At 40.1% G+C, this 10,637-nt stretch overlaps 1 pseudogene; it reads right to left on the bottom strand.

The window, feature by feature from the left end:
- Positions 1 to 3,782: 3,782 nt before the first annotated feature.
- LOC136311671 (heterogeneous nuclear ribonucleoproteins C1/C2-like) lies at positions 3,783 to 6,760 on the bottom strand (annotated as a pseudogene).
- Positions 6,761 to 10,637: the final 3,877 nt, after the last annotated feature.

Genomic DNA, 10,637 nt, shown 5'->3' with positions numbered 1-10,637 from the left:
GATAATCCTGGGACTGGATAGTGACTTTAGAATTATTGGGCAGCAAAATAAAGTGAGAGGGTGGGTCCAACAATCAAGATCTAGAAAGTATAGCCAAGTAGTTGAACTTAATGCCAGAACTTAAGTTGAACTTAATGTCATAGTGCAGGACCAGAACCAGTGGTGCTCTGGGAACCAGTTCAAAACAGCTGTGAGAGCCAATTACGTTTCTAATCTCAGCTTCGAATTTAGTTACATCATATTAGCAGTTTGACACTGGTCGTGGTGAAAGTATTTGCACCATGGAAATCAGTAAATGCTACTAACCAAGATTTTTTTTCCCTTTCTGGATAGCCAGTGTTACAACACATCTGGGCAAAATGAAAGTCTGTATTCCAGCAGCTTGACTAGACCATGCAACAGAAAGAAGAAATTGAGAGGAGGATTGGGGAGATGGGAACCTCCACACTCCAATCTTTTGAGAAGTTTCTTTTTCTTTCTTTCTTTTCTTTCCCTCCCTCCCTCCCTCCCTCCCTTCCTTCCTTCCTTCCTTCCTTCCTTCCTTCCTTCCTTCCTTCCTTCCTTCCTTCCTTCCTTCCTTCCTTCTTTCCTTCCTGCCTTTTTCTTTCTTTCTTTCTTTCTTTCTTTCTTTCTTTCTTTCTTTCTTTCTTTCTTTCTTTCTTTCTTTTTCTTCCTTTCTCTTTCTTCCTGAGACTTTATTTATTGATTTTACAGAGAGTGGAAGGGGGTCAAGGAGTGAGAAGTATCAACTTATAGTTGCTTCACTTTAGTTGTTCATTGCTTGCTAGTTGTATGTGCCTTGACCAGGCAAGCCCAGGGTTTCAAATTGGTTACATCAGTGTTCCAGGCCAATACTCTATCCACTGTGCCACCATAGGCCAGGTTTGAGAAATTTCTGAAGCATATTCTCACATCCAGTTTTCACAGTAATATTAAGTATATGTCTAAGTCTCCTTAAGTTGTAGAATTCTGAGATCCTTTCAACTCATTCAGTCTGGTGCCATACATAGCATTTTGTATTTTTTAAGACTTTGGCTCAATTCCAAAGTGCTTCAGGCAGGAAGAGAATGAGCATCTTCACCTGGAAAAGAATATACTTTTTTTTAAATTAGTTTTACTAGGGTGACATCAATAAATCAGGGTACATATGTTCAAAGAAAACATGTCCAGGTTATCTTGTCGATCAATTATGTTGCATACCCATCACCCAAAGTCAGATTGTCCTCCATCACCTTTTATCTAGTTTTCTTTGTGCCCCTCTCTCCCCCCACCCCCCATAACCACCACACTCTTGTCAATGTCTCTTAGTCTCGTTTTTATGTCTCACCTACATATGGAATAACGCAGTTCTTGTTTTTTTCTGATTTACTTATTTCACTTCGTATAATGTTATCAAGATCCCACCATTTTGTTGTAAATGATCCAATTTCATCATTTCTTATGGCTGAGTAGTATTCTATAGTGTATATGTGCCACATCTTCTTTATCCAGTCTTCTATTGAAGGGCTTTTTGGTTGTTTCCATGTCTTGGCCACTGTGAACAATGCTACAATGAACATGGGGCTGCATGTGTCTTTACGTATCAATGTAAGAATATACTTTTAAAAAGAAAGTCTAAATACTGAAATATTTTTGTGTTACATTACACTCTAATTCACATTTGCCATGCCTAAGATAAGGTAAGAGTTCCACCAAAAATTACTGTTATACGGAGTTCAATCTTACAAGAAGGCTCTCAGTGTACTTCATATCATGATTTTCATCACCGCCATCAACACATCACCACTACTAACAGCAACAGCACTAACATTTATTGAACAGTTACCCTAAGCCAAGGTCTATGTAGTCATTCAACAATTATGTGTAAGTGATTACTATGTGCCAGGTTTGTGTTAAATTAATGGTTCTCAGTTTTTTTTTGTCCTCAGGACCCCTTTACACTCTTAGAAATTGTTTCTTTTTGTTTTTTTTTAAATTTATATACTTAATTTATTGTGTTGACATGGTTTCAAGTGTTCCAACACCATTTATTAAAGAGACTGTCTTTACTACATTGTGTACTCTAGCCTCCTTTGTCAAATATGAATTGAAAAAAAGGCATGGGTTTATTTCTGGATTATCTGTTCTGTTTCGTTGATCTGTATGCCTGTTTTTATGCCAGTATAAAGTTATTTTTATTACAATGGCCTTATAGTTTGATATCAGGTAATGTGATACCTCCTACTTTGTTCTTCATTTTTAGGATTGCTGAAGCTATTTGGGTTCTTTTTTGGTTCCATATAAATTTTTGAAATAGTTGTTCTAAAATTTTTTTTTAAGATTTTATTTATTCATTATAGAGAGGTAAGAGGAGAGAGAGAAGGGGGGAGGAGCAGGAAGCATCAACTCCCATATGTGCCTTGACCAGGTAAGCCAGGGTTTTGAACCGGCAACCTCAGCGTTTCTAGGTTGACACTTTATCCACTGTGCCACCACAGGTCAGGCTGAAATAGTTGTTCTAGATCTGTGAAGTATGCCATTGATATTTCAATAGTAATTGCATTGAATCTATAGATTGTTTTGAGTAATACAAACTTTTTTTTAAGTAGGGGGGAGATATAGAGACAGACTCCTGCATGTGCCCTGATCAGAATCTACATGGCAACTCCTTTCTGGGGCCAATGCTCAAATCAGCTGAGCTATCCTATGCATCTGAGGTTAACTCTTGGACCAACCAAGCTATTCTAAGTAACTGGGGCCAATTTTTGAACCAATTAAGCCACTGGCTGCAGGAGGGAAAGAGAGAGAGAAGGAAGAGAGAAGCAGATAGCCACTTCTCTTGTGTGCCCTGGCTGGGAATCAAACTCAGAACGTCCGTATGCTGGGCCAATGCTCAATTCACTGAGCCAACTGGGCAGGATCAAGTTTTGCTAATATTTTGTTGAGAATTTTAGCATCTATGTTCATCAGAGATATTGACCTATAGTTTTATTTATTTGTAGTGTTTTTACATGGTTTTGGAATTTGGATAATGCTTGCCCTGTAAAATGAGCTTGCAAATATTGCTTCCTCTTGAATTTTTTGAAATAGTTTGAGAATGATAGGTATTATTTCTTTTTCTATTTTTTTTAACTATACGTTTTATTTTTTAAGTCCTAAAGAGGTACCAAAATTAAAAACAAAAATTACAGGGTAAGACCTAACATAACTACTAGGAGCATCAAAGGAAGTGAAAACGTGACTAGGTGCAGGGTAACATGAATTAATGGATGTGGGAGGGGCAAGGATGGGGAAACAGTGAGCATGTACTGAAGACACTAAAGGAGAGGAGCTGGTGAAAATTTTGATCTTAGATAAGCACCTAGGTAAAGAAATAATGGGACAGGCCCTGGCCAGTTGGCTCAGTGGTAGAGCGTCGGCATGGCATGCAGGAGTCCTGGGTTCGATTTCCGGCCAGGGCACACAGGAGAAGCGCCCATCTGCTTCTCCATCCTTCCCCCTCTCCTTCCTCTCTGTCTCTCTCTTCTCCTCCCACAGCTGAGGCTCCATTGGAGCAAAGTTGGCCCGGGCGCTGAGGATGGCTCTGTGACCTCTGCTTCAGGCACTAGAATGGTTGCAACAGAGTGGCGCCCCAGATGGGCAGAGCATCGCCCCCTGGTGGGCATGCTGGGTGGATCCCGGTCGGGTGCATGCAGGAGTCTGACTGCCTCCCCGTTTCCAGCTTCGGAAAAATACAAAAAAAAAAAAAAAAAAGAAAAAGGAAAAGAAATAGTGGGACAAAATTTCTAAACCCCACTATGTGCTTAAAAGCCATCCTTGCCATTAGCGTTGTCTTTGTCATCCTCCTCTTCTACAGCCTCTTTTTCATAATCCTTGATCAATTTCAGCTGGTCATCCCCGACCTTCATTATGATCATCATCCAATAGGTCCTCCTCCACAGCAGAGTCATCTGCACCCCCTCAGACTCCATCTTTACATTAGTCTAATCTTTCTTCAGGGAGCTGCTGCTCTGCTCCTCTTCTGGATTATCATTCTTCATGTCTCCTTGTTTGCTCTCTTCCTTTCCAATTTCTTTCCAGGTTTTCCAGTAGAGAATCCACTTTTTGTTTTATCTGGGTCAATTCCTTCTTAGTGGCCTGAAGGTCATCTCCTTTCAACTTTGCAGACTTAGAAGTAGATCTTCCCTGCCCACTATTAAAATCGAAGCCACTTTTGCCCCTTCATGAGGTGTTTTCTGATACATGCTGGAGTTTCCAGGGCACTACAACTCAAGCACTAGGAGGAGGAGGGACATGCACTGGATAACTGTACAGCCTGTCATAATAATCCCATGCAAAGTCATACTCCAAGTCAAAAGAGGAGCTGTACATCTCCACTCAAGATTGTTTCACACCTGCTTTTCCTCGGTTCATTTTTGGCCCTGCAGTCAGATTAATATCTAAAACCTGGCCAGCAATCATTCTGCCATCGTCTCTTGCCACCACATCCTGGGCATTTCTCTCATTAACATATTGGATAAAGTCAAAGCACTTGTGAACAGAGCAACCCACAATTTTGCCATATTTTGAGAAGTTAACCTCCACATCAGATTTCTTGACTACAAGAGTATTGAGATTCCCAATGAATACGTGGGAGTTTATGGAGCAAGGATCTGTCTTATTGGTAACGTTGCAGGCTATAGTCTTTGATGGTAAGGTTCCTCACAAAGCTAAAACTCAAGCTAAGTTCTACTAACTTATATATTTTGAGTGATCTGTAACCTGGATGGAGAAGAAAGAAGAGATTTGATTCTGAATCTCTTACACCCGGGTTCTACGTGGATTTGTTGACTGCTGCTCAAGGTCAGCAACACAGCTGCAACCGTTCAGACTTCAACTCTTCAGACACAAAAATTAAAAATAAAAATCAATGTTAGTTCTTTGAATGTTTGGTAAATTCGACTGTGAAGACATCCGGTCCAGGACTTTTGTTTGCTGTGAGTTTTTTGATAACTGTTTCAATTTGATTTGTTGTAATCAGTCTGCTTAGGTTTTCTGATTCCTCCAGACCGAGTTTGGAAGATTGTATGTTTCTAGAAATTTATCCATTTTGCCCAAGGTTGTCTAATTTTTTGGCATAGACTTCTTCATAGTATTTTTTTTTTTATAATTCTTTGTATTTCTGTGATGTCAGTTGTTACTTCATCTCCTTCTTTTCTAATTTTATTTATTTGGGTCCTCTCTCTTTTTTTCTTGATGAGTTTTGTTAAAGGTTTGTCAATCTTGTTTACCTTTTCAAAGAACCAGCTAGCTCTCAGTTTCATTGATCTTTTGTATTTTTTTTTTTTTTGGCCTCTATTGTCATTTATTTTCAATCTAGTCTTTATTACTTTCTTTCTTCTACTTCCTTGGGGCTTTGTTTGTTGTTTGTTTTTTCCTAGTCCTTTAGGTGCAGGATTAGATTGTTTATTTGAGATTTTTCTTGCTTCTTCGGTGTGCCTATGATGCTATGAATTTCCCTATCATAACTGCTTTTGTTGTGTCCCATAGATTTTGGGTTCTTGTATGTTCAATTGCATTTCTCCCCAGTGAGATGAGCTGGAGGTTCAGATTGGGTGGGGCCGACATTACCCTTCTGCAGAAGTTCTTTCAGCGGGGGAGCTCCTGGTCTCAGGGAGGACGATTGAGAGAGTCTTCCATTGGGCCTGATTGTGCACCCCCCAGAGGTGGCTAAGCCCCTCTAATGGTCCCAACAGTAAGCCCCAAGGAACTCACACTTTGAATATCTGTGCTGTAAGCTTCTCTCCCTTCCCCTTGTAGAACTTAACCCAGTAGGGCATCATATCCAAGAGTTGGGCCAGCTGACTGTGAAGCTGTACTTTGTTCAATGTGTGCAAGCTGTTGTGCAGGTATTGTTCTCAGAAAGTAGAATTTGCCTCAGCTGGGTTTGGTGCCTGCCGAACTCTCCCTTTGGCTATGCTGCTTGTAAGGGTAGTTGGGTCCTGCTTTGATGTTGTCTGTAGCTGGCCATTGCATGTGTTGGTCCTGGGCCTCTTAGGAGAGAACTTGGTGCAGACCAGTGTAAGACAGTGCCTGTGACTGGCCCTTAGCAACCTTTTTGGAACTATAAACAAACCAGTTTGTGGTTGCCTCTGCTGGGCTTAGGTGCACATGGAAGGAGCCAGTTACACACCTAGGCTGGCTTTACCTGCAATGGGCCTGGAGGAAATCAGCAAAAGACCCAAGTTTTCCTGAGGTCCATCTCCTGTTGCTTCTGTCTGCTGGATGTTTACTGGTTAGACCTCTGAAAAACTAGAAATCAACCACAACAGAAAAACTGAAAAATACTCAAACACTTAGACCCCTGATAAAAAACTTCTGGCAGACTCTAGAACCTGGGGCAATTCAGGAATTAGGAAAGGTGGTTGGTGTGGCTCCCACCCCAGGGTCCCAAAATTCAGTCTGTCCTGAATTTTTTCACAGACCCCAGTTGGATGTGGCCACTAGGAGTCTGGTGGGTGTGGCCTCTGAAATACAAAGATTTGGTATGGCTACAGTCTAGACAGTTTCTACTGAATCTCCTGTGAAGCAGAAGCACCTGTCATAGTCTCAGGAAAGTGAGACACCTGGCCTGGAGCTTAGGAATCACACCTCTCAGGGAAAATCTCCCTGCAGCTAAGAGTTCCTTCAGACCCTCAGCTGCCACTCCTGGGAGTGGGGGCAGCTTTTTTTGCATCTCCACTCTTCTATCAGTCTTGATGTGGCTTCTGCCGTGACTCCTTGGTTTTAGACTCCTCTTCATTTAGACCTAAGTTAGTTTCTCAAGATGACTGTTCTTACATTTAATTTAACTCCAGTTTAATCCTGTGAGATGGCTATTGGAACATCTGTCTACTCTGTCGCCATCTTAGAAACTTCCCAGGCTGGCTTTTTTAACTAATCATATGCAGTTAAGGTTTCTCCATATCTTTATGTGGCTTGATAGTGTGTGTATGTGTATGTGTGATATATATATATATTTGTATTTTTCTGAAGCTGGAAACAGGGAGAGACAGTCAGACAGACTCCCGCATGCGCCTGACCGGGATCCACCCGGCACGCCCACCAGGGGGCGATGCTCTGCCCACCAGGGGGCGATGCTCTGCCCCTCCGGGGCGTCGCTCTGTTGTGACCAGAGCCACTCTAGCACCTGGGGCAGAGGCCAAGGAGCCATCCCCAGCGCCCGGGCCATCTTTGCTCCAATGGAGCCTCGCTGCGGGAGGGGAAGAAAGAGACAGAGAGGAAGGAGAGGGGGAGGGGTGGAGAAGCAGATGGGCACTTCTCCTGTGTGCCCTGGCCGGGAATCGAACCCGGGACTTCTACACACCAGGCCGACGCTCTACCACTGAGCCAACCGGCCCAGGCACTGATAGTGTGTATATTTTTATTGCTGGACAATATTCCACTGTATGAATGTACCACAGTTTGTTTATCCATTCACCAGTTGGACCTCTTGATTGCTTCTCATTGTTGGCAATTATGAGTAATGTTGCTATAAAAATTCATACATAGGTATTTTTTGTAGATCTAAGTTTTCAACATAATTGGATAAATAATGAGGAACATGATTGTTGGATCATATGATAAAATTATGTTTAACCTTTGTAAGAAACTGTCAAATGCTTTCTAAAATGGCTGTACTATTTTGTATCCCAGTAGCAAAGAGTTCTATTGCTTTGTACCTTCGCCTGCATTTGGTATGGGCAAGTTTTTCACTCTTTTTGTTTTCTTCTGATCATCACTAAATCATGTAGAACTCAATATACAATCAGAATTGCCTCACTCATGTAAATTATTCTGTGCTTATGTCAAAGTAGTTGACTCATCTCCAACTTGGGTCCCCTAAAATATATCAATTATGATCAATTTAACAGTCTTAAATATTAAGGATGGATGAGGGTAAAGGTGGGAATGTGGTGACAAGCAAAGACTAGACTTTGAGAGCTGAATACACAATACAATATACATATCATGAATTATCTAATTGTACACTTGAAACCTATATAATTTTATTAATCATGTCAAACTTGGTGTGTCTAGAACTGAACTTATTCCAGTCCCCCTCTAACTGATCTTCCTCTTGATTTTCCCAGTTCAAGTGATGACATCATTGTTCTCTCTCTGTGTTTTTTTTAATTGTTAAATAATCGTTTACTTTTTTTTTAATTGAATTTGTTAGGGTGACACTGGTTAACAAAATTATATAGATTTCAGAGCAAAATTCTCAGCCTTTCAGTTTTGATCATTTTTTCAAGAGCTGAATAAAGAATAATAATCTGCAGTGGCATGTGAATCACAGAGAGCACTTCAGATGATACAATTGTTGAATGGACTTTCTAGTAGGAATTTGTTCAACATTACATATCATAATCAGGTATGTTTCTAGCTTTAAAACAAAACAAAACCCAGTATTTTTTGTGTGTTTATAAGATGAAGAATTCTCCTAACAGTTAAATATATATTTGAAAACAAAGTGGAGATATGTGCATTTTATTACTGGAAAAAAAAAGAAGATTTTGTAGAGGGCCTATTAAGTGCCAGAAGCTCATCTCACATAAACTTCATTTTACCCACAAGGTCAAGGTCAGTGCTTTCGTCATCTCCATTTCACAGATAAGAAACAGAGCCAAGCAGTGTTAGTGACACGCCCAAGCAGACAGTGCTAGTCAGTGAAGAACTACATTCTTAAATACAGACTATATTTCTCTCTTTCTCCTAGGAAGAGGCAGAACCAGGAATTGAACATTAAGCATCTCAGAAAAAAATGTCAGAGAGTATGGTATTTAAAAGTATTAAAAATTTCAACTATACTACAAGTTAACGTTTTCCTCTCGATAATTACTGCTTGGATTAAAGATAATCAAAAACGGCTTTAAAATTTACTTTTGCCCTGGCCAGGTGGCTCTTTGGATAAAGTGTTTTCCAGGCATACCAAAGGTCATGGATTTGACCCCAGTTGGAGCATTTTTTGAAAAGCAATCAATGAGTACACAACTAAACAAAACTAAGTAAAACAATGAGTTGATGTTTATCTTTCTCTCTTTTACTCCCTCTCTCCTTACCTCTCTCTTTCAATTACTGGAAAAATTTGGCCCTGGCCAGTTGACTCAGTGGTAGAACATCGATCTGGCGTGTGGATTTTCTGAGTCTGATTCCTGGTCAGAGCACGCAAGAGAAGCAACCATCTGTTTCTCTATCCCTCCTCCTTTCCTCTCCTCTCTCTCTCTCTCTCTATCTCTTTCTCCTTCCACAACCATGGCTCAATTGATTTGAGTGTACTGGCAAAGGCACCAAGGATGGCTCCGTGGAGCCTCTGCCTCAGGTGCTAAAATAGCTGTTGTAAGCATGGCCCTAGATGGGCAGAGCATTGGCTCCAAACAGGGGTGCCTGGTGGATCCTGGTTGGGGTGCATGAGGGAGTCTATCATCCCTCCTCTCACTTGGGAAAAGAAGAAAAAAATTAATTAAAAAATGTTATTAAATAAATAAAAATTATTTTTGATGAAGTAAAAAATGGGTAAGGCCTAAAAAGCATAACTCTCCTGAAATTATCTGTTAAAATATAATTAACTTATTTTCTAACATTATGATCAGAAGGAAAAAATGCAACTGCTTTGTCACATGGTGATTAGAATAAAATATTTTGAATTTAAATAATTTATTTTATTTTTATATTTCAACTGCCTTCCAAGACAGTTCCAATTTGTGATGTAATTTCCAAACACTTATTTATTTATTTATTTTTTGTCTCTAATTTGTACGAGTCCAGCAATGTCTCTGCTTCATATGGGTAGTTTGTATATTTAACCAGTCAATGCTAAATTACTTTCAATTAAATTTATTCAAGCTGTTGCAATCAATGTAGATAACAGTGTGAGACATTTATGTTCTCTGTCTGGTTCACTTACCTGAAATGTTTTAGATAAATCTGAGGAAAATGAATGGAATAAGTAAAATTAACACATGAAAATAAATACTGGTCCCAGTCAGTTGGCTCAGTAGATAGAGTGTCGGCCAGACGTGTGACATCCCAGGTATGATCCCTGATCAGGATGCACATGAGAAGTGATCATCTGCTTCTCTTCCCCTTCCTCTCCTCCTTTTCCATTTCCCTCTCGCAGCTAGAGGCTCAATTGGTCTGAGCATCTACCCAGGTGCTGAGGATAGCTTAGTTGATTTGAGCATCGGCCCCAGGCAGGGTTTGCTAGGTGGATCCCAGTTGGTGCACATGCGGGAGTCTGTCTATTTCCCTTCCTCTCACTTAAAAAAATAAAAGGAAAAGAAATACCTTTATTTTAATTTGTTTAATATGTACAGTATTCCCATCCATTAATTACTCTTTTTAAATTATAAGGAATTGGCATAGGAGGATGAATATCCTTTGAAATTGGATCTGTTGTGGTGATGAAACTAAAGACCAGAAGTAAAAAAATATTATCAAGTTCTTATTCAGTTCTCTTATTGATTCACTGGGAATCATGTGGATAAATTATATTGCGTTTATTTGTTTGTTCTGTTGCAGAGATAAGAAGGTGTCTTAGTCTGCTCTGGCTGCTATAACAGAACACCATCAACTGGGAGGCTTACAAACAACAGAAATTTCTCATAGTTCTGGAGATTGGGAAGTCTAAGATCAAGGTG

The sequence above is a fragment of the Saccopteryx bilineata genome, chromosome 8, assembly GCF_036850765.1.
Source record: "Saccopteryx bilineata isolate mSacBil1 chromosome 8, mSacBil1_pri_phased_curated, whole genome shotgun sequence".
Classification (NCBI taxonomy): Eukaryota; Metazoa; Chordata; class Mammalia; order Chiroptera; family Emballonuridae; genus Saccopteryx; species Saccopteryx bilineata.
Note: the sequence above shows the minus strand (reverse complement) of the source record. Positions and strands in the feature narration are given on the sequence as shown.